The sequence below is a fragment of the Rana temporaria genome, chromosome 7 (assembly GCF_905171775.1).
Source record: "Rana temporaria chromosome 7, aRanTem1.1, whole genome shotgun sequence".
In the NCBI taxonomy this organism is placed as follows: domain Eukaryota; kingdom Metazoa; phylum Chordata; class Amphibia; order Anura; family Ranidae; genus Rana; species Rana temporaria.
In genome coordinates this window covers 53305468-53326616 of record NC_053495.1, presented here as the reverse complement: position 1 = coordinate 53326616, position 21149 = coordinate 53305468, and the positions used below count along the sequence as shown (strand labels likewise).

The following is a 21149-nucleotide window of genomic DNA, read 5'->3' as shown; positions in this document are numbered from 1 at the left end:
ACTATTTTTAGAAGTTCCAACGTATCTTTAAGATACGATGGTAATGCCATTACATGGGGTCTCAATTGCATGTCTACATACTTACTTGCAGTTTCCGTATGGCTGCCTATACCTGAGATAATGGGGCGCCCGGGTGGATCCCCGATGTCTTTATGTATTTTGGGCAATGAATAGAACGTAGGAGTTATAGGCCACTTAATCTCTAGATATTCCCTCAAATCTTGATCGATCAATCCCTGCTGAAATGCCAGTGAGATTAATGAAATATAATCAGATCTGGCTTTTGGAACATCATCTTCTGATATTATTTTGTACCAGTTGTTATTACATAGAATTTTGTCGCACATTCTAATGTATTGGATCTTTGTCATTACAACCACATTGCCCCCTTTATCGGAGGGTTTTATTACCAATTCACTATTGCTAGTGAGTTCGGTAAGTGCTTGCTGTTGTTTTTTTGATAAATTATTATCAGAGATTTTGGGAATTACTAAGTTTTCAATTTGTTTCCTTGTTTGCTTAAGGAAAGCCCATACTGCTGGGGAGGTTTGTAGGTTAGGGAATCTTTGTGATTTTGTCTTAAACTTACAGGGTTCCGGGATCAGTTCTATTTCTGGTTCTATTTCATCGGAAAGGTCAATAAGCTCTTCAGAGCTCTCGTTTTCATCCAACAATTGGATCAAGATTTTCAAGGCTCTGAAGTCTTGTACCTTGAAGTCTTTATATAATTCTTCTTCCCTAGACGCTATACGTCCCCTGTCAGTGTCAAACATAAATTTATATGTAAGGTTTCTAGCAAATAAATGTAGATCTTTAATTAGGGTAAATTTATCCACTTTTTGTGAGGGGCAGAAACTAAGTCCCAGTTTCAGCACCTCAATCTCAGTGGATGAGAGATTGTATGTCGAGAGGTTTACAATGTCTAATCCTGAGTTAGCTGCATCTGCTTGACCACAAAAGGATCCATTTTTCCTAACTTCATTGTGGCCACTGGTGTAGATGGAATTAGGCAGGGTCCTAAAGGGATGTTACCTGAGTTAGTTATTCTATTGCTAGTCTTTGGGATTGCTCCCTGTTCTTTTAGGCTTGTAGTTTCCTTCTCCATAGCAAACATTACCAAAGGAGTGTTACCCACCACCAGGTCACCACTTGTGTCTATTCCCAGTTCCTGGTTCTTTTTAGATTGATCTATGGGGACCTGAGGAGAGACCATACGTTTTTTAAGTGTCCCCCCTTGTGCATTCTGCCCACCACCGTTACCGCGTTTTGGTGCGCGTCCTCTTCCTGCTGGTCCTCGAAAGGGTTTAGAAGTAGTTCTCTGTGAAGAAATGGAAGAGGATGAAGCTGATACATCTGAGTCAGATTTATATACAGTAGATTCATGTTGGTTATTACGCCTAAAAGTTTCATTTCCCTTCTGGTTGGGATTATGATGCCATTTGTATGCATAACCTCCTGCAAATGCTAGTTGGTCCTTATAGAATTTTTGATCTTTTCTCATGATAACGTTCTTATTGTATTTTTCTAGGTGTTCAAGCAGATCTGATTCTTTTTTCTGATATTCGCTATTGGAAATTAGATGATTACTTGAACTTCGTAAGTTCTCAATTTCCCTATCTAATTCTGCAAGATCAATGATATGTTTATCCTTTAACATTATCATCATGTTAGAAGAACATGTGTTTAAATTTTCCTCCCATTTGTCTTTTAATGTCGATTCGGTCATTTCAAACGTGGGGAAAATTTGCACTCTTAATCCCTGAGGGTTGACCTTTTCTTTAAGATATCGGTCAAAAAATCGAATGTGCCACCCTAGATTGGATTTTCTTTCCATTAACTTTTTAAGTTTCAGAAAGAAAACGTCAAGCCCGACTTCCGTTTTCGCTTGTGAGGTATAAGAATTTTGAATAGTATCCAAAAACTTTTCCCAGTCCAAGCCAGAAAACTGTGACATTGTGAGAGGGTGTGGGACGCAAGAAAAGAGAGGGGAGAGTTGGAAGGAAAGGAGGGGAGATAGGAAAATGGAAGTTCACTTCCTTCAGTACCTATATGTAGATTAGGCCCAGTTTGTGCAATTAGACAGTGTTAAACCTAGGATGTCCCTGAAAGTTTCATAAATAGTTCAAATAATAAATCAGAAAAATAATAAATCAATAAGTTTTGATTGTCACCTTAGTACTGGAGGTCATTCATTCCACCGTAGCGGGTTTTACACCCAAGATAAGGAAACAGAGAAACAAGTATGTCGGTGAATGAATGACTTCCTCTTGAGCAGCAGTCACTCACAATCCCATCAAAATTGTAGAAAATAAAAAGGTTAGCTTATATAAGGGGAAGGAATAAATTTCCTCTCCAAATATAGGGATTTTTACGTGAGATGTGTTGCTCTTAGTATCGAAGGTAGGCGCACAAAACACAAGGTTTTTAGATATCAAAAATAATTTAATTATATAAATATAAAGTTTCACATTTCATAAAATAAGTTAGCAAAGTGAAATATACATAATCACGACCAATTTTACATGATTTATACAAAAAGGAAATCAGGATTATGATTAGAAGAAAAGCAGATGCGATATTGCCAACTAGTTTCGCACTAGATGTGCTTCATCAGGGCTTGCATGATACTTCTGTTCCTTAATTACATGTGATGGTCTGTGTATGACACAAAGGTTCATTATTAATGCAGGTATGGTCAATGTAGTATCTTTAAACTTTGTAAATAAGTGTTCAACACATATACAATTAATAAAATAAGAGAATATAGTGCGCTTACCAATTATGTTTAAAAAGCTCAAAGAACCTGGCAGAACCAAAAGGAGCTGCCAAGAAAAATAGCGAAGGCGAACCTGATGCGGACAGGAGATATTGGATGCTGCACTTTCAATCAGTGGAGGCCAGATCCACTTGATTTTAGCAGGTGCGGACAATGAGATGTATAGAGGGGGTTCACCACAGTTAAGGAGGAAGAGATACAGGTATATATACGTTGTATCTATTTCTCTCCTAAAGAAGAGGACACAGAATTAAAATTGAAAGTATGAAAAAAATGATATTGATTGAAAAAATGAATGAAAAAATGATAATAATACGACAGATTAAGGATGTATCCATATATATTTTTATAGACATTTTTTAAGTAAAGCAGATATCTTATATTTAAATGGACATAGACAGAGTAAATATCTATGCATTAAATGAGTATGGATAAAGTCTAAAGAATATGTATAAATCTAGAGAGTATTACCTCAATAGTAGTGAAGTTTGGATATAGGCTTAATACTGCTAATAGAGTCCAGCAGAGTTCATACTGAATTCATAGTAAGTTCTATAAGTAAATAAAGTACAGAATGTGTATGCATATAGGTATATAGATGAATTCAATTTAATATGAAAAACATGAATTCAGTAAAAATGACTATTGCAACGCAACATAGTAACCGTCTATTAGAGAAGAATATAATTGAAAAAGAAGAGAGTTTACCTTAGATGGTTAATGACATGGAGTATATAGTAATATATGCTGTTGTCCTAGGGGGATATAATATCCCAGTAGCATTATAATCAAAGACAATGCTGTAGAATAGTCCAAGGGCAGTTATATATGTTGTTTATACTGCGATTCTATAAACAGAATAATAGATAGGTTAAGTTCGTGCATATGGCAAGGAAAACCTGCGTAGAGCACTAGATCTTAAGAAGATGGACTGGAAGGTAATTACCTTATTTGTGTCGTGACACCACAAGGCTAAGTAAAGCAGCGTTACATGTGTGGTGTGATATCCTCCCTCAAGCCGTCCAAGTCAGCGTCTGACACACACTGTGTCAGCGCTGACCTTAAGAGCAACATCTCCACCGGAAGTGAAGAGAGTCAAACATGACCCCTGGCGTCATATCCGGTCCACGTGTCCCAAGACACTTGCGCGCGCATCCTATGCGCTCCAGCGTGATGATGTAAGCTGGAGCGCATAGGGAGGAGACATGTATTGACAGTCTCAGACCGGCCAGAGACGAAAAAGTGGCCGGATGTGCGCGCGCGTCCCATCAGATGTTGATAATAGGGACGGGAGGCATTAAAGAAAGCACGCCCCCTGTGTTGGGACCTGTGATTGGCCACACCAAGGCTGTGCAGAATCCGACCTCCCCCCGCATCAGGAATCCTTCCCCATGTTAAATGGAATGGTTCAGAGCTCAGAAAACGTAAAAAGAAAGTTTTAGTAGACACTAATAATAAGTTGTACGCAATAAAGCGTGTATTTAACTATAAAGGGATATATTAGAATATACTACTGATTTCTCTCAGCTGAACATCCAATGGTTTATTTTTACATTGTCTTATCTGGGGGAAGGTTAATGAAAAAGACATCTACAATAATAAATATTTTTAGAAAGTTTTGACATTTTCCAATTACTAACTTATAAATCATAATATAACAAAGCAAGATGGAACAAAGCAAAATACAATCCAAGCAAGAAAATAAATAAAACAGAAACAAAAAACATAACAAAGCAAAACAAAAGACAAAAAACAAAAAACAAAAAACAAAGCACAAGAGATACATTTCAGCCAGTGATAGAGGGAGAAGCAATATAGCCATAGATCATAAAGTTCATATCATATATTTATCAACAATGATTCATTATATCTATATAGGGCTAGTACCTAAGGCAAAGATATAATTTGCCTTATATCTATATAAGGCTAGTACCTAAGGCAAAGATATAATTAGCCCCAACAGGGCGACCTATATTAAAGTATATATATGATTTATAAGTTAAATCTCTGTGATTTGAACCAATGATAAATGAATGTATAAAGTGTATTCTAATAGGGTTTAATGATGATTAATCACGGCCATGGCATTTCCCTATAAAAAAGGTTTAAATGACAGGGATGTGTTGAGCCCTGGTACATAGGTGGCCCGTTGGTCAAAAATCCAACGGGCCTCACGTTGGAGGATTTTTTTATCAAAATCCCCTCCTCTTTCCGGATGGGAGATCACTTCTAATGCAAAGAAAGTAATGAAAGATGGATCATAGCTGTGGTGCAACCCCACATGTTTGCAAATAGGTGTATAGAGCAAACCTGCCTCTAGATAATAAAGATGATCCTTAATTCTTCTAGAGAATGCCCTTTTCGTCTTTCCTATATAGAAAGCGCCGCACCGACACTTTGCAAGATATACAATACCTATAGTGGAACAATTAGCATGTTTCTTGGATTTAAGAAAACCTCCTCTAGGGAGGGGACAACCGTCCCCTTCTTCGATCCAGGGGCAAACATCACAGTGTCCACATTTATATGTACCTGGTATCTCAGGCTCCTGTGAAATGGGAGCATCAGGTACCAGGTGACTATGTGTAAGGCCATCTTTGATGGACCTACATCTTCTATAAACAATCTCGGGTCTTTGTGAAATATATTTTGAAATGATAGGGTCCTCAGCAAGGAAGTGCCAATTATGGTTAATCAGTTGGCGAAAAATGTTCTGATCAGAGCTGAAAGTGGTTATTAATTTAGTTGTTGGATTGGACTCTTTTTCCTTTTTCTTAAATAGTAGTGAATCTCTTGTGTTTATCTTTGACTTTGCATATGCCTGTTTGAGAACTTTTTTACTGTATCCTCTCAATAAGAGGCGTGAGTAAAGGGCAGACGCCTCTTTTTCAAAATCTTCCTCCTTTGCACAATTGCGCCGAAGTCTTAGGTACTGACTGTAGGGGATGCTTCGCACCAAGGATCTTGGGTGAAAGCTGGAGTAATGTAAAATAGTGTTTCCTGCCGTTTCTTTCCTATACAAATTAGTGGACAAAGTACCGTCATCATTTACTGAAATTTTTAAATCAAGAAAGGGGATACTTTTGGTATCCGACTGGATCGTAAATTTTAAATTATAATTGTTAACAGATAAATATTCCATAAATTTGGACAAAAGGTCCGCACCGCCAGTCCAGATGATCAAAACATCGTCAATATACAAGCAGTGCGAGGGAACGCCCCCCGCCATCTTCCATGGTTTTCTCTGGCTCTCCTATCCCACCGGAGAACACGAGATTGCAGCTGGTGGTTCCGCCAGCTGACCATAGTGCTAATCAGGGACCAGAACAGCTCTAATCATCTCTGTGGTTTAAGAAACCGGAAGCTACAAGCATTTCATGACTGTGGTTTCGCCGGATATAATCAGTGCAATTGGGAAATTTGGAAAGCATCTTATCACACCAATCTTGGTGTGGTCAGATGCTTTGAGGGCAGAGGAGAGATCTAGAGTCTAATAGACTACAAATGTTTCAACAAACAGTACCTGTGCCTACCTATTGCTATCATAGGGAATATTTACATTCCCTGTGATAACAATAAAAATGATTTAAAAAAATGTAATTAAAAAATGAAAGAAACAGTGTAAAAATAAAAGCAAAGAATAAAATTAAAGCACCCCCTCCCCCCGTGCTCACTCCCAAAGGCGGACGTAAGCTTCGGTCTTGTGTTGTATGTGTAGCGCCTGTGTACTTTATAGTACCGGTGCTAGTTAAATTTAGAGGAAGATCAGAGTGTAGTTAAACTCTGATCCAAATTGTTATGGGCAAAACAGGGTCTCTGTCTCAGCTTGGCTCATTCTGCTGTGCTGGGGTGTTCTTCCAACCCCGGTGCTGCAGGTGGCAGCAGTGGAGTCAAGGTTTGGGTGCTCTTTCCCAGTGACCAATCAGGAGGGTTTGACCTCACTGTGCATGCTGGGGTATTTATGGGGCAGACGCCATTGGTTCTGGGTCTTCTTCTTCGAGTGTGGCACCCACCTTTAGGGTGACCACATCACGGCGCCTCATCGTTATGGCCTACCTGGCCAGGGCGTGCGTGCCACGTGGTGTTCCTGGTTCCGGAACCATGCTGGCCCAGAGCATCTAAACAGCGATGGGGGACCCAGTGAGCTTCTGGGTTCCCACCTTTGAGGATCCCAAGCTGTATTGCTGTTCGGTGGGGAGTCCGTCTGAGGAGCGCCATTGAGATGCTGGCGGTCCAAAAGAGCCTCGACAAACCACCGGGAATCAAGGTAGCCGGACACTGAGGGATTGGTCACCTGTCAGTCGGTACCTAGGTGACAAGTTGAAGGAGATCCAGGCGTAACTCATTTAAGGAGGATCATCTCCATAACCACAAATCAGAGAGGGCCTGTGGCAGAGGTATCTCTCTGACGTTCACCAAGGAGGGTCTGTGGCAGAGACTTTTCCTCAAGTTCAAGTTCACCAAGGAGGATCTGTGGCAGGGACTTTATCCTACAAATGTTCAAGTGATACTCCGACTGCCAGGTCAGTGAGAGAGGCCTGTCCAGGTACGCTGAACCCACTCGCATAGGAGTGGCGCAGAGAAGTGTTACGCTTGGGAGCAGGACTGTTTCCCTACCATCACGCCTGAATCTGCTGCTTTCTTCTCTTCTTCAACTTTACTTTCCTCACCACAAATTTGTTGTTTTTTACCTGGCTGGGTAATAAAGAGCACATCAAAGAACACCTGTTACGGACATTCCTTTACTTCTACCAAATGCAATACGCATCATTCTCCGGGGGTAATGCTACATATGTAAACAGCAATTGCACCATGCATGTGAGGTATCGTTGCAAACATCAGATCGTGGGGAGTAATTTAAGCAGTAGACCTCATCTGTAAATCTAGTGGTAACTTGTAAATGTGTTTGGTATCTATGTACTCGGCATAAGATCATCTTTCATAATTTACCAAACATTTAGGCGGTATAGTGTGTTTTTGTGCATTAAAATTCAAACAAGTTTTTTTCCCCCAAAAAGTGCGTTTGAAGATTCGCTGCGCAAATACTGTGTGAAAAAAACCTACAACACCCACCATTTTAACCTGTAGGGCCTTTGCTTTAAAAAAAATATATAATGTTTGGGGGTTCAAAGTAATTTTATAAAAAAATAAAACATTTCATGTAAACAAAAAGTGTCAGAAAGGGCTTTGTCTTCAAGTGGTTAGAAGAGTGGGTGATGTGTGGCATAAGCATTTAATGTTGTGCAAAAAATGGCAGAACAGTTAAAAAAAACGACAATTTACAATAAAAAACAATATTTTTAACTTTTTACTATAATAAATATCCCCCCCCCCCCCCAACAGCAGATCTCTCTCTACTCCCCTGACAGAATGGGGATCTGTCTGTTTACATTCTATCTCTGTGGAGCAATCGTGGGTGACCGGCGGACATCGTGGCCGCCAGCCACGCCCATCGGCCCCAGCATAACTCCCAACATTTTGATATGGAAATGAGCGACACCGACTAACAAACGTATGTAGGCATAGGTCACACCCCCTTAACCACTTCCTACCCGCCGTATGCAGAATAATGGCCGGAAAGTGGTTCTGTTATCCTGACTGGCCGTCATATGACGTCATATGGTGTTTTTTTTTTACACTTTTGATTTCCATCTTGAGGGTCACACCTGTGTTGGAGTCTTCTGATCAAGTTTCTGAATATAATTTTATATTTTTGGACTCTTTTCATACATTGTTCAATATGTACATTATGATTTTCAGAGTTTGAGGTGTTATAGTACTATCTGGCTCCCAGTTGATGGTGGCTTCACATGTGGACTCTCTGATCAGAAGTGCATTCTTTGATCAAAAGTGCGAGTTAAAAACCAGGATTTGGCTATCATTTGCTTCTGCTTGCAGATTTGTTTTTTCCCCTCTTTTTCTCTGACACTTTTTAAACAGCTTTTTTTTTCTTTTTCCTTTCTGCTAATTAAGGGGAGGGTTTAATTGTTCACAGGTGTGTGTTTGTTCACAGGTCTTCACAGGTGAGTATTAAAGTGGCTGTACAAGCTCCCAGAGGAGCTGGCTCCCAGTTGATGGTGGCTTCACATGTGGACTCTCTGATCAGAAGTGCATTCTTTGATCAAAAGTGCGAGTTAAAAACCAGGATTTGGCTATCATTTGCTTCTGCTTGCAGATTTGTTTTTTCCCCTCTTTTTCTCTGACACTTTTTAAACAGCTTTTTTTTCTTTTTCCTTTCTGCTAATTAAGGGGAGGGTTTAATTGTTCACAGGTGTGTGTTTGTTCACAGGTCTTCACAGGTGAGTATTAAAGTGGCTGTACAAGCTCCCAGAGGAGCTGGCTCCCAGTTGATGGTGGCTTCACATGTGGACTCTCTGATCAGAAGTGCATTCTTTGATCAAAAGTGCGAGTTAAAAACCAGGATTTGGCTATCATTTGCTTCTGCTTGCAGATTTGTTTTTTCCCCTCTTTTTCTCTGACACTTTTTAAACAGCTTTTTTTTCTTTTTCCTTTCTGCTAATTAAGGGGAGGGTTTAATTGTTCACAGGTGTGTGTTTGTTCACAGGTCTTCACAGGTGAGTATTAAAGTGGCTGTACAAGCTCCCAGAGGAGCTGGCTCCCAGTTGATGGTGGCTTCACATGTGGACTCTCTGATCAGAAGTGCATTCTTTGATCAAAAGTGCGAGTTAAAAACCAGGATTTGGCTATCATTTGCTTCTGCTTGCAGATTTGTTTTTTCCCCTCTTTTTCTCTGACACTTTTTAAACAGCTTTTTTTTCTTTTTCCTTTCTGCTAATTAAGGGGAGGGTTTAATTGTTCACAGGTGTGTGTTTGTTCACAGGTCTTCACAGGTGAGTATTAAAGTGGCTGTACAAGCTCCCAGAGGAGCTGGCTCCCAGTTGATGGTGGCTTCACATGTGGACTCTCTGATCAGAAGTGCATTCTTTGATCAAAAGTGCGAGTTAAAAACCAGGATTTGGCTATCATTTGCTTCTGCTTGCAGATTTGTTTTTTCCCCTCTTTTTCTCTGACACTTTTTAAACAGCTTTTTTTTCTTTTTCCTTTCTGCTAATTAAGGGGAGGGTTTAATTGTTCACAGGTGTGTGTTTGTTCACAGGTCTTCACAGGTGAGTATTAAAGTGGCTGTACAAGCTCCCAGAGGAGCTGGCTCCCAGTTGATGGTGGCTTCACATGTGGACTCTCTGATCAGAAGTGCATTCTTTGATCAAAAGTGCGAGTTAAAAACCAGGATTTGGCTATCATTTGCTTCTGCTTGCAGATTTGTTTTTTCCCCTCTTTTTCTCTGACACTTTTTAAACAGCTTTTTTTTCTTTTTCCTTTCTGCTAATTAAGGGGAGGGTTTAATTGTTCACAGGTGTGTGTTTGTTCACAGGTCTTCACAGGTGAGTATTAAAGTGGCTGTACAAGCTCCCAGAGGAGCTGGCTCCCAGTTGATGGTGGCTTCACATGTGGACTCTCTGATCAGAAGTGCATTCTTTGATCAAAAGTGCGAGTTAAAAAACAGGATTTGGCTATCATTTGCTTCTGCTTGCAGATTTGTTTTTTCCCCTCTTTTTCTCTGACACTTTTTAAACAGCTTTTTTTTCTTTTTCCTTTCTGCTAATTAAGGGGAGGGTTTAATTGTTCACAGGTGTGTGTTTGTTCACAGGTCTTCACAGGTGAGTATTAAAGTGGCTGTACAAGCTCCCAGAGGAGCTGGCTCCCAGTTGATGGTGGCTTCACATGTGGACTCTCTGATCAGAAGTGCATTCTTTGATCAAAAGTGCGAGTTAAAAACCAGGATTTGGCTATCATTTGCTTCTGCTTGCAGATTTGTTTTTTCCCCTCTTTTTCTCTGACACTTTTTAAACAGCTTTTTTTTCTTTTTCCTTTCTGCTAATTAAGGGGAGGGTTTAATTGTTCACAGGTGTGTGTTTGTTCACAGGTCTTCACAGGTGAGTATTAAAGTGGCTGTACAAGCTCCCAGAGGAGCTGGCTCCCAGTTGATGGTGGCTTCACATGTGGACTCTCTGATCAGAAGTGCATTCTTTGATCAAAAGTGCGAGTTAAAAACCAGGAGTTTGAAACAGGAGGTAAGACAGGAGTCTTCATTATTTTTTTCAATCACTGATCCAGAACAAGCTTGCAGCTAATAAAGTTGGAACTCTTGCTATATAGATTCAGGGGTGCAGCAGACACTCTCATCTTAGTCTGCTCACCCCAGGGATAGTGAGAGCAGGACGCTCTCAAACGAGTCGGCTCTCCCCAGGGATAGTGCAGCCAGGCAGGGTCCACCACACCCCCCTAGCCAATTGATCCAGGGTTGCACCGATCACCGTTAAGGGGTCAGGAAGGAATTTTTTCCCCCGATCGCTGCAGATTGGCACAGCACGCCGGGGGTTTTTCGCCTTCCTCTGGACCAATCGGGGAGAGAAGACTCAACGAGTGACGGCTCACTTGGACAGTCTTCCACCCATCACGTCCGGCGTCTCGCGGCTCTTCCCGCATCCGCGCCAGACCAGGCCTCATTCGCGGCCGCCGCAATTAGGAAAGACTGATGACAATGTGACTGGCGACAATGGCTAATCTGCGATACTCTGCGCACTCTATTCGGGGTCTGAGACAATTCGCAACAGCATTACCAGCCGTCACCAAAAAGGCCTTAAAAATAGAGCAACTTTTGAGATTCGATCGACGATCGACCATCAAAAATTTTAACTATTTAACCCAGCTCGAGCACATATCATGTGCTTTGATCAACACAAGATCGGCAGTAAAACACCGATTAGAAATCCACGATTTCTTACTACAAAACGATCTAGACTGCCTCTTTATTACAGAAAGCTGGCTCTCAGACGACTGCAACACCATTCTCGGAGAATTGGTGCCAGAAAACTATCGCATTATAACGGAAAACAGAATAGGGCAAAGAGGAGGAGGCCTGGCGGTGATCCACAAGAATCGCATTACAATCACTAAGCCAGCCCTTCAAAATCCTCTTCCATTCATGGAAACCCTTACTCTTCAACTTCAAACTTCCCCCCAGGAGACTGTTCACATTCTCCTCTGCTATAGGCCACCTGGGCCAAAATCGCAGTTTTTGCCATCATTAACGGAGTTTATATCCACTTATACCCTTAACAGCAAACACCTTTTGCTGCTCGGGGACTTTAATCTGTGGGCCAACTCCGCACAGGATCCCATTGCGGACGCCTGCATTGATCACCTGGAGGGATTAGGGCTACAGCAACTTATATGCGGGCCAACACATGCTTCAGGTCACACACTCGACCTAATTTTCAGACAAAATCTGAAAATAAGCATTTTAGAAAATGAACCATTGCCATGGACAGACCACCATGCAATTAATTTCATAATCTCCAAAATTCCCCCAGTGATAAAAGCACCCAAGCCGGTGACAATACACTGGGCTAGATCTCAGAAGAAGCTCCATTCGGAACTCTTCAAATCTACCTTGGGAAACAGAATCAAAACAATCCATCCACATCAAACAGCCGCAGATACACTGGACGCCATAAACGCAGCCCTGCTACAGTCAGCCGATTTAGTAGCACCGAAACGCAAAGCCTGCATTCGAAAAAGAAAGTCCGGCTGGTTCAACAACCAGCTGTCGCTTCTGAAGCAAGAGCGCAGAAGGGCGGAAGCCGCCTGGAAAAGAAGTCCTGCAGAGGATAACCTCATCATCTACAAGGCAATAACAACACGATATCATAAAGAAATCTTCAAAGCCAAGAAACATCATTTTTCTTTGGCGATTAACAGCGCCCTAAACCGCCCCCGCAAACTCTTCAAGATGGTCACCCAGACCATGAACCCAGGATGTCTTGAAGTCCCCAACTCAGACACCCAAGAGTTCTGCAATGAACTATCGGATTTCTTCATCAACAAAATTGAAAGAATCCGGGAAAGCATCATGCAAAACAATACCCCCCTCAACCCCACCGTCAATCAACCACAAAACACCCACAGAAACGCTCTACAATCAACAAAGTTCACTCTGGAACCGATCTCCATCGATACCACAAAAAATATCATTGGTGCTTTGCGGAACAGCACATCGCCCAATGATATCATCCCCACCAAACTGCTGAAGGAATGTGCCGACATCCTGGCACCACCCATCACACAGCTTATAAACCAGTCATTTAAGGAAGGCACAGTGCCATCCCTGTTGAAAGAGGGCACAATCCAGCCCATCTTGAAAAAACCTAACCTGGATCCCAAGGACCCAACTCACCGCCGTCCCATAACAGGCCTTAATGTTCTCTCCAAGATAATGGAGAAAGTAGTGGTACAACAGCTGCAACAGCATCTAGATACCCACAATCTACTGGATCCATTACAATCAGGCTTCCGTCCCGGACACGGGACAGAAACGGCCTTACTCAAAATATGGGACGATGCCCTCGAGGCCGCAGACGAAGGAGAATCTTGTCTCCTGGTTCTGCTGGACCTAAGCGCAGCCTTTGACACGGTAGACCACAAACTGTTACTGATGCGACTAGCCAAGGTAGCAGAAGTCGCAGAAGGTGATTTACCATGGTTTTCTTCCTTTCTTGAAAACCGATCACAAACAGTTAAATTGGGTTGTTTCACGTCGGAAAAGCGCACGGTGTCATGTGGAGTCCCCCAAGGATCCCCCCTGTCACCGGTGCTTTTCAACATCTATCTTCGCCCTCTCTTTGATATTATCAGTAGCCAAGAACTACTCTATCACTCTTATGCAGACGATACGCAACTGTATTTTCGCATCTGCAACAAAAAGGATCATCATCTCAGTTTAGAGAAATGTCTCTCTTTGATAGAAAACTGGATGACTAAGAGTTATCTTAAACTCAACAGTTCAAAAACAGAACTCCTTATGTTTCACGCCAGCCGAAAGAGTCAACTGGCAACAACCTGGACACCCCCGCCCATTCTGGGCCAAATCATCACCCCTAGCTCCAAAGTCAAAAGTCTCGGGGTCATCTTCGACACCTTCATGACAATGGACGCACAAATAGGGTCAGTAGTCAGCGGAGCGCACCATCTGTTGCGCCTACTACGCAGACTTATTCCATTTATCCCCAAAGAAGACGTAGCAGTCGTGGTGGGAACAATCGTGAATTCCAGACTGGACTATGCAAATGCCCTTTACCTCGGACTCCCAAAGTACCAAATCTCTCGTCTGCAAGTCGTACAGAATACGGCCGCCAGACTTGTGACTGGGAAAAAAAAATGGGAATCAATCTCACCTTCGTTGAGAACCCTTCACTGGCTGCCAGTAAAAGACAGAATTGCATTTAAAGCACTCTGCCTGACACATAAGTGCATCCATGGGAAGGCTCCGCAATATCTTTGCGACAAGATAGAACCTCACAATTCGAATCGCGTTCTGCGATCCACCGACCAAAATCTGGTCAGGGTACCAAAAACCAAATACAAGTCCAAAGGAGAAAGAAGGTTTGCTTTTCAGGGTCCTAGACTATGGAACGCTTTACCAACCAGCATTCGGTTGGAGGAAAACCACCTGACTTTCAGAAGACGAATCAAAACTCTGCTCTTTTGATGACATGAGACACGAACAACTAGCGCCCAGAAGCGATTCAGTTCGCATGCGCCGCGCTTTATAAGTTTTTCATTCATTCATTCATTCATTCATTCATCTTCACTTGGTTCTTGATATAGAACCAAACTTACTGGTTTCACTTATTGTTTATTCAATTATTATTATTATTATTATTATTGATATCATTCACTTATGTATATATAAAATAGCGCTACACATTATTTTTTCCAAAGGGCGTCATATGACATCCAGTAGGATAACATGCCGGGGGCACGGCGGTCGTGGGTGCGGCATGTCAGTCTGAAACCCTGCATCTCCGATCGTGATTAGAAGCCTCTGTCATAGCTCGTTTCGCGCTTGATCGACGGCTCTCCTTGTCAGAGGGGGGGGGGTCTGTGCTGATAACCAGCACATTGATTATCATCACAGCCCCCTCAGATGTGCAAATAAGCTACCAATCAGTGCCCAGCATTCCCCCAATAAAAAAGCCTTCAAGTGCCCACCACTGTGCCAATCAGTGCCCAGCAGTAACACCTGTCAGTAACACATCAGTACCTCATCATCAGTGCCACCTGTCAGTGCCAATCAGTACCACCTATCAGTACCAATCAGTGCTGCCCGTCAGTGCCCATCAGTGCCGCCTGTAGGTGCCCATCAGTGCCGCCTGTAGGTGCCCATCAGTGCCACCTGTAGGTGCCCATCAGTGCCGCCCATCAGCGTCCATCAGTGCTGCATATCAGTGCCCATCAATTCTACATATCAGTGCCGCCTCATTAGTGCCCGTCAATGAAGGGGAAAACAAAATTGAATGACAAAAACTAAGACAAACTTTATTTTTTCCAAAAATGTTGTCTTTTTTAGTTTGTTTAGCAAAAAATAAAAACTCCAGAGGTGATCAAATACCACCAAAAGAAAGCCCTATTTGTAGGAAGAAAATTATATAAATGTTGCTCGGGTACAGGGTTACATGACCGCGCAATTGTCATTCAAAGTGTGACAGCACTGAAAGCTGTAAATTGTCCTGGGCAGGAAGGGGTAGAAGTGCCTGGGATTGAAGTGGTTAAAGGAGAATTAACCAAAAAAGGTTAGTTAAATCCACAAGAGCTATTTTTACCACCACTATTCCTTTATATTGGCTTTTAAAATGTACAAATGCAGCAATTTAGATATTGGATGAGAGTTTTCGCACTGGGAAAAACTTTTTGAAAGAAAAAAAAAAGTTCATTTCATATACAACTATCCCTCGAAATCTAGGACAGTTGGGAGCTATGGGCTCCGGCGTTGTGCCGTGGGCGTGCCGTGTTCCTCTTAAATCGACCAACTTACGATGACGGCGGTTCGTGCAGGGGAGCCAACCTGCCGCAGTACAACTGCGGCGGATGGTTCTGAAGTAGTTAATTTTATAATTTTTTTTGCACTAGGGGCTAGTGCAGGGCTCGACAAATCCCGGTGAGTTGGCGCCATCTGGTGGTGAGCCGTTGGTATTACAAGTTATTACCACCAGATGTGTAAGCTGGCGCCACCTGGTGGTGGCCGTTGGTATTACAAGTTAAGCATTACAAGTTAAACAGCAATTCTAATGTAATTTTTCACTATTTTTCACTGCCATCTTCTTCCCTCTAATTAGAACCCCCAAACATTATATATCATTTTTATCCTAACACCCTAGAGAATAAAATGGCGATGGTTGCAATACTTTCTGTCACGCCGTATTTGCGCAGCGGTCTTACAAGCGCACTTTTTTTGTGAAAAAATTACACTTTTTTAAATTAAAAAATAAGACAACAGTAAAGTTATCCCCATTTTTTTTTTTTATATTGTGAAAGATAATGTTACGCCGAGTAAATTCATACCCAACATGTCACGCTTCAAAATTGCGTCCGCTCGTGGAATGCCGACAAACTTTACCCTTTAAAATCTTCATAGGCGACGTTTAAAAAAAATCTACAGGTTGCATGTTTTGAGTTAGAGGAGGTCTAGGGCTAGAATTATTGCTCTCGCTCTACCAATCGTGGCGATACCTCACGTGTGTGGTTTGAACACCGTTTACATATGCGGGCGCTGCTCGCGTATGTGTTCGCTTCTGCGCGCAAGCTCGTCGGGACGGGGCGCGTTTTCTGGCTCCTAACTTTTTTAGCTGTCTCCTAGATTTCAAGCAAATTTGTCAACCCCTGGGCTAGTGTGCTCTCTCTTTTATCTCTATCTTTGCAGCTATCGGTCTTCCCTCTGGTTGATGGAGCAGCATGGCAAACAAACATACATCATACTGGTTTAACCCCTTCCTTTGACACATCAAGACACAGATTGTCTTTTTATCATTGAGGATTTATATTCTCTAAACAACTTTTGTGAAACTATTTCATGATTTTATCATTCATCCTGTAATTTTTATAATTGCTCTCTTTGTCTCTAGCGCTGTGGTGTTTTATTTTTTGTTTACGAATGATAGCTGACATACCTTACTGCTATCCCGATTGCTGGGTGTTGCTACTGGATGTTGTAACGATCACCTCTCTTACATAAATATTACTGTGTGCCAATATTTTTAGACCTCATTTCCCGCAACATAAAACTCTCCCCAGTTACTGCTAATATCATATAACAGGAACAGTCTGTAAGAGTATAAAATATATCTTTCAGCCACAAAATGCCTCACTTCATTGGAAACTAGTAGAAGCCGGTTTGAGCTAAGCACCACTGGTCACGCCTGTGTATAATGAGTGGCTTTAAATGGAGAAGTTCATACAAAGTTTGGGACCATGTATAAATCAGGAGCTATACATTTATATGCTGGTGAAATCGTTATTTCATAATACCCATGTGACCCTTTTCATGAAATAAGACAGCTCTGGAAAAAAAAAAGCTCTTACAGGATATACCGCAAAAGCAGATATTGTGTAGATATTATTTAACGTTTGGATTCCTCAAAAAGCGTATTCATTCTCCTTTCACTCTGCCCATATCCTGAAACCCCAACGATAAAGATTTTATTCACCCTCCTCCTGCTAAGCTTGCAACCGTCTTTCTGCTCTAACATTTTAAAGACTCTATTCACCCTCCTAAATTATGTTTATTCCAAATCTCAAACAACCTTATACTGTACAACAAACAATGATTGGCTCTAGGGTTACTGTAAGTATCCAATGAGAGAGATCTGAATCAGAGACAATTGACCCTGGTATCTTATTAATAGCAGTGCCCAATAAGCCATTTCACCTTCGGCTGAAAGACCTTGAAGAGAAAAGAACGGGGGCAAAAGGTAGGCATCTATCATTTTTTCCTTTTTCTTGACAAAAAGCTTTTGGGTTTAAAAGAACAACGGGGGCAAAAGGTAGGCATCTATCGTTTTTTCCTTTTTCTTGACAAAAAGCTTTTGGGAGAAAAGAACAACGGGGGCAAAAGGTAGGCATCTATCGTTTTTTCCTTTTTCTTGACAAAAAGCTTTTGGGTTTAAAGGCCAAGTTCACATTTAAAAAAATAATAACCCAAGCACATATATTTGCAGGAAAATAATAAATGTGCATTTGATTTGTTTTACAGAAACCTGCAATGTATTGCATCCACGATCAGTGGATGGCAGGTGCAATGCCAAGTTCCTGTAGACCAGTGGTTCTCAATCTTCTAGTGCCGTGACTGCTTGATAAAATTTCCCAAGTTGTGGGGACCCCTAACAGTAAAATTATTTTCATAGCGTGGGTTGAAAGCACCCAAGGCAAGACAAGTAATTTGCACCCCTAACCCACAGACATTTAGGCCCCATGCACACAAGAAGCAAATGCAAACACATGTAAACTCAAGTTTTCAAAGGCAAAAACCGGCGTTTAAAACGCCCGTTTTTGCCGCGAATTTCGGCAGGGTTTTGCCGCGTTTAGCGGCGTTTTACCGCGTTTACGGCTATCAGCTTTTACAACAAAGACATTGTAGACCCTCCCAAAGCTTTGAAATGCAAAAATGTTTGCGTCTGAACCCAAAATTTTGCTTCTGAAAAAACGAGTCTAAACCCAACTGCTTTAAAACGCAAAAAAACGTGAATGTGTGCATGGACACATAGGATAACATTAAATATGTTCAGGGGCAGTTGAAAAAAAATGCCCAAATGCCTCTGAACTCGAGTTTACCAGCATCTCGTGTGCATGGGGCCTTAGTGCTCCTTTCTACTTGTACAGTAATAAAACCCCTTATGGTACATTTTAGGATGTACCACTCTTTCTCTTTGTTCTCCTTTCTTTCCCCTTTATCTACTCTCTATCCTAATTCCTTGTTTTTTTTTTCCCCCATCTTTCCCTCTAACTGTCTTTCTTGCTCCCTATTTTTTCCTTTCTCTCCCTTTTTCTTTGTCCCTCCCCCTCTTATTATCTCCCTTCCTGGGAGAACAGTGCGGGCTTCAGCAACAGCCCAGGATTTGGTGACCCCTGGCAAATCATTATTTGACCCCCGAGTGGGTCCCGACCCCCAGGTTGAGAACCACTGCTGTAGACTCTTCAGCCCCATACACACCATCAGATTATCTGCAGATTTTTGTCTTCAGATTTACCAAAACCATGTAGTGCAAGGGCCTGCCTGATTGCATACAAATTGAAACTCTTAAGGTTTGACCTCCTATTAGATGGTTTTGGTAAATCTGCAGAAAAAAATCTGCAGATAATCTGATGGTGTGTATGGGGCTTTACTCTGGCTCTCTGCCCCATTCCAAGGTACCAGCTTGGAGGAAGGGTAAAGCGTCGTACGCACGATCGGACCTCTGTCCGACCAAAATCACATCGGAATTCCATCGGAGTAAAAGAGAACATGTTCTCTATCTAACCTCCGATGGAATTACTCCGATGGGGCATACACACGGTCGGAATTTCCGATGGAAAAAGTCTGACTTTTTCCATTGGAAATTCCGATTGTGTGTACGGGGCTTAACTGGACTAGTTCATTCATTCATTCACAGATCTTTGTGAATGAATTGCACAGCTGTGCAGAGGTGGAGCCCCCCAAAACGGGGCTGTTTTTAACCACTTGAGCCCCAGAAGGTTTTACCCCCTTCCTGACCAGAGCACTTTTTACAATTTGGCACTCCGTCGCTTTAACTGGTAATTGCGCGGTCGTGCAGCGCTTTACCCAAACAAAATTTACGTCCATTTTTTCCCACAAAGAGAGCTTTATTTTTCGGGTATTTGTACGGGGCTTAACTGGACTACGACTGCTGTGATTAGCACACTGATGTTTTATTGAGAACTATCCAGATAGCAAGCAATTGAGTTGCAAGTTTGAGAATGACTTGCTAAGCTATTGCTAGACTTCCCAGTCTTCACAAGTTTGTTGCACAATTGCATGGCATGACAAGGCATGACACCAGATCAACTTTCTTTGATGTTTATTCTGCAAGTCTGCTGCAAGTTTTGATTCAGTTATGTTGTGCAATAGTCATCCCACTACAGGGGTCACTGTGGCTGAATTTGGAAAAGTGTCAACTAGAACTTGTGCTTCAAGTGCTCTGCAAGTGTAAAATGTGCCAGTCAAAATGTGCAGCAAGTTAACAAGACTTACAATTCAACACTGCCATAAATTTGTTGCAAGTTATCCTTGCAATCTGAGTACAAGTCTGTTGAGCCCCCCAAAACGGGGCTGTTTTTAACAGCCACTTGAGCCAAAGAAGATTTTACCCCCTTCCTGACCAGAGCACTTTTTACAATTTGACACTGCGTCGCTTTAACTGGTAATTGCGCGGTCGTGCATCGCTTTACCCTAACAAAATTTACGTCCTTTTTTCCCCACAAAGAGAGCTTTCTTTTGCGGGTATTTGATCACCTCTGCGGTTTTTATTTTTTGCACTATAAACAAAAGAAAAACGAAAATTTTGAAATAAACACAATGGGCCAGATTCAGGTAGATCAGCGGATCTTTAGATCCGCGTTATCTATCTGATTTAAGATACGCTGCCGCAAGTTTGAGAGGCAAGTGGGTAATTCACAAACCACTTACCTCTAAACTTGCGGCGGCGTCTCGCAAATTCCCCCGGCGGATTTCAAATTCCGCGGCTAGGGGGAGTGTACTATTTAAATCAGGCGCGTTCCCTCGCCGATTTAAATGAGCATGCGCCGTCCGCGAAATTTCCCAGCGTGCATTGCTCCCACTGGTTTCGACCTGAGCGTAACTTGCGACGCGCGGGTTTCTGAATCGGCGTACGCAAAGGACTTCAAAAAATTCAAAATCGACGCGGGAACGACGGCTATACTTAACATTGGCTGCGCCTCATAGAAGCAGGGGTAAGTATACACCGGGAAAACCGCTACGGAAACGTCGTAAGAAACTGCTTCGGGTCCGCGTATGTTCGTGAATTCGCGTATCTCGCTGATTTACATATTATTCAGTGTAAATCAGCGGGAACGCCCCCCCCGCGCCATTTTCAAATTAAAAATAAGATCCGACGGTGTAACACAGTTACACCTGTCGGATCTTAGCCATATCTATGCGTAACTGATTCTATGAATCAGGCGCATAGATACGACCAGTGTAAGTCAGAGATACAATGGTGTATCAGGAGATACACCGTCGTATCTCTTTGTAAATCTGGCCCAATATCTTTTACATTTGCTATAATAAATATCCCACTTTCCATACAGGGCATTTTCACTCCCTTCCTGCCCAGACCAATTTTTAGTTTTCAGCACTGTTGCACTTTGAATGACAATTGCGTGGTCATGCAACACTGTACCCAAACTAAATCTTTATGTTTTTTCCCCCCCACAAATAGAGCTTTCGTTTGGTGGTATTTGATCATCTCTGCGGTTTTTATTTTTTGCGCTATAAACAAAA

The 21149-nt window shown here is 42.0% G+C and overlaps 1 protein-coding gene across 3 annotated transcripts in view; it reads left to right on the top strand.

Annotated features, from left to right (window-relative positions):
• Nucleotides 1–17512: 17512 nt before the first annotated feature.
• LOC120945301 (inter-alpha-trypsin inhibitor heavy chain H3-like) overlaps nucleotides 17513–21149 on the top strand; it is a 106236-nt gene continuing 102599 nt past the window's right edge. For all 3 annotated transcript variants that reach the window (XM_040359378.1, XM_040359377.1, XM_040359376.1), the window contains exon 1: nucleotides 17513–17604. The gene's annotated coding sequence lies outside the window, so the exon portion shown is untranslated. The remainder of the gene's footprint in view (nucleotides 17605–21149) is intronic.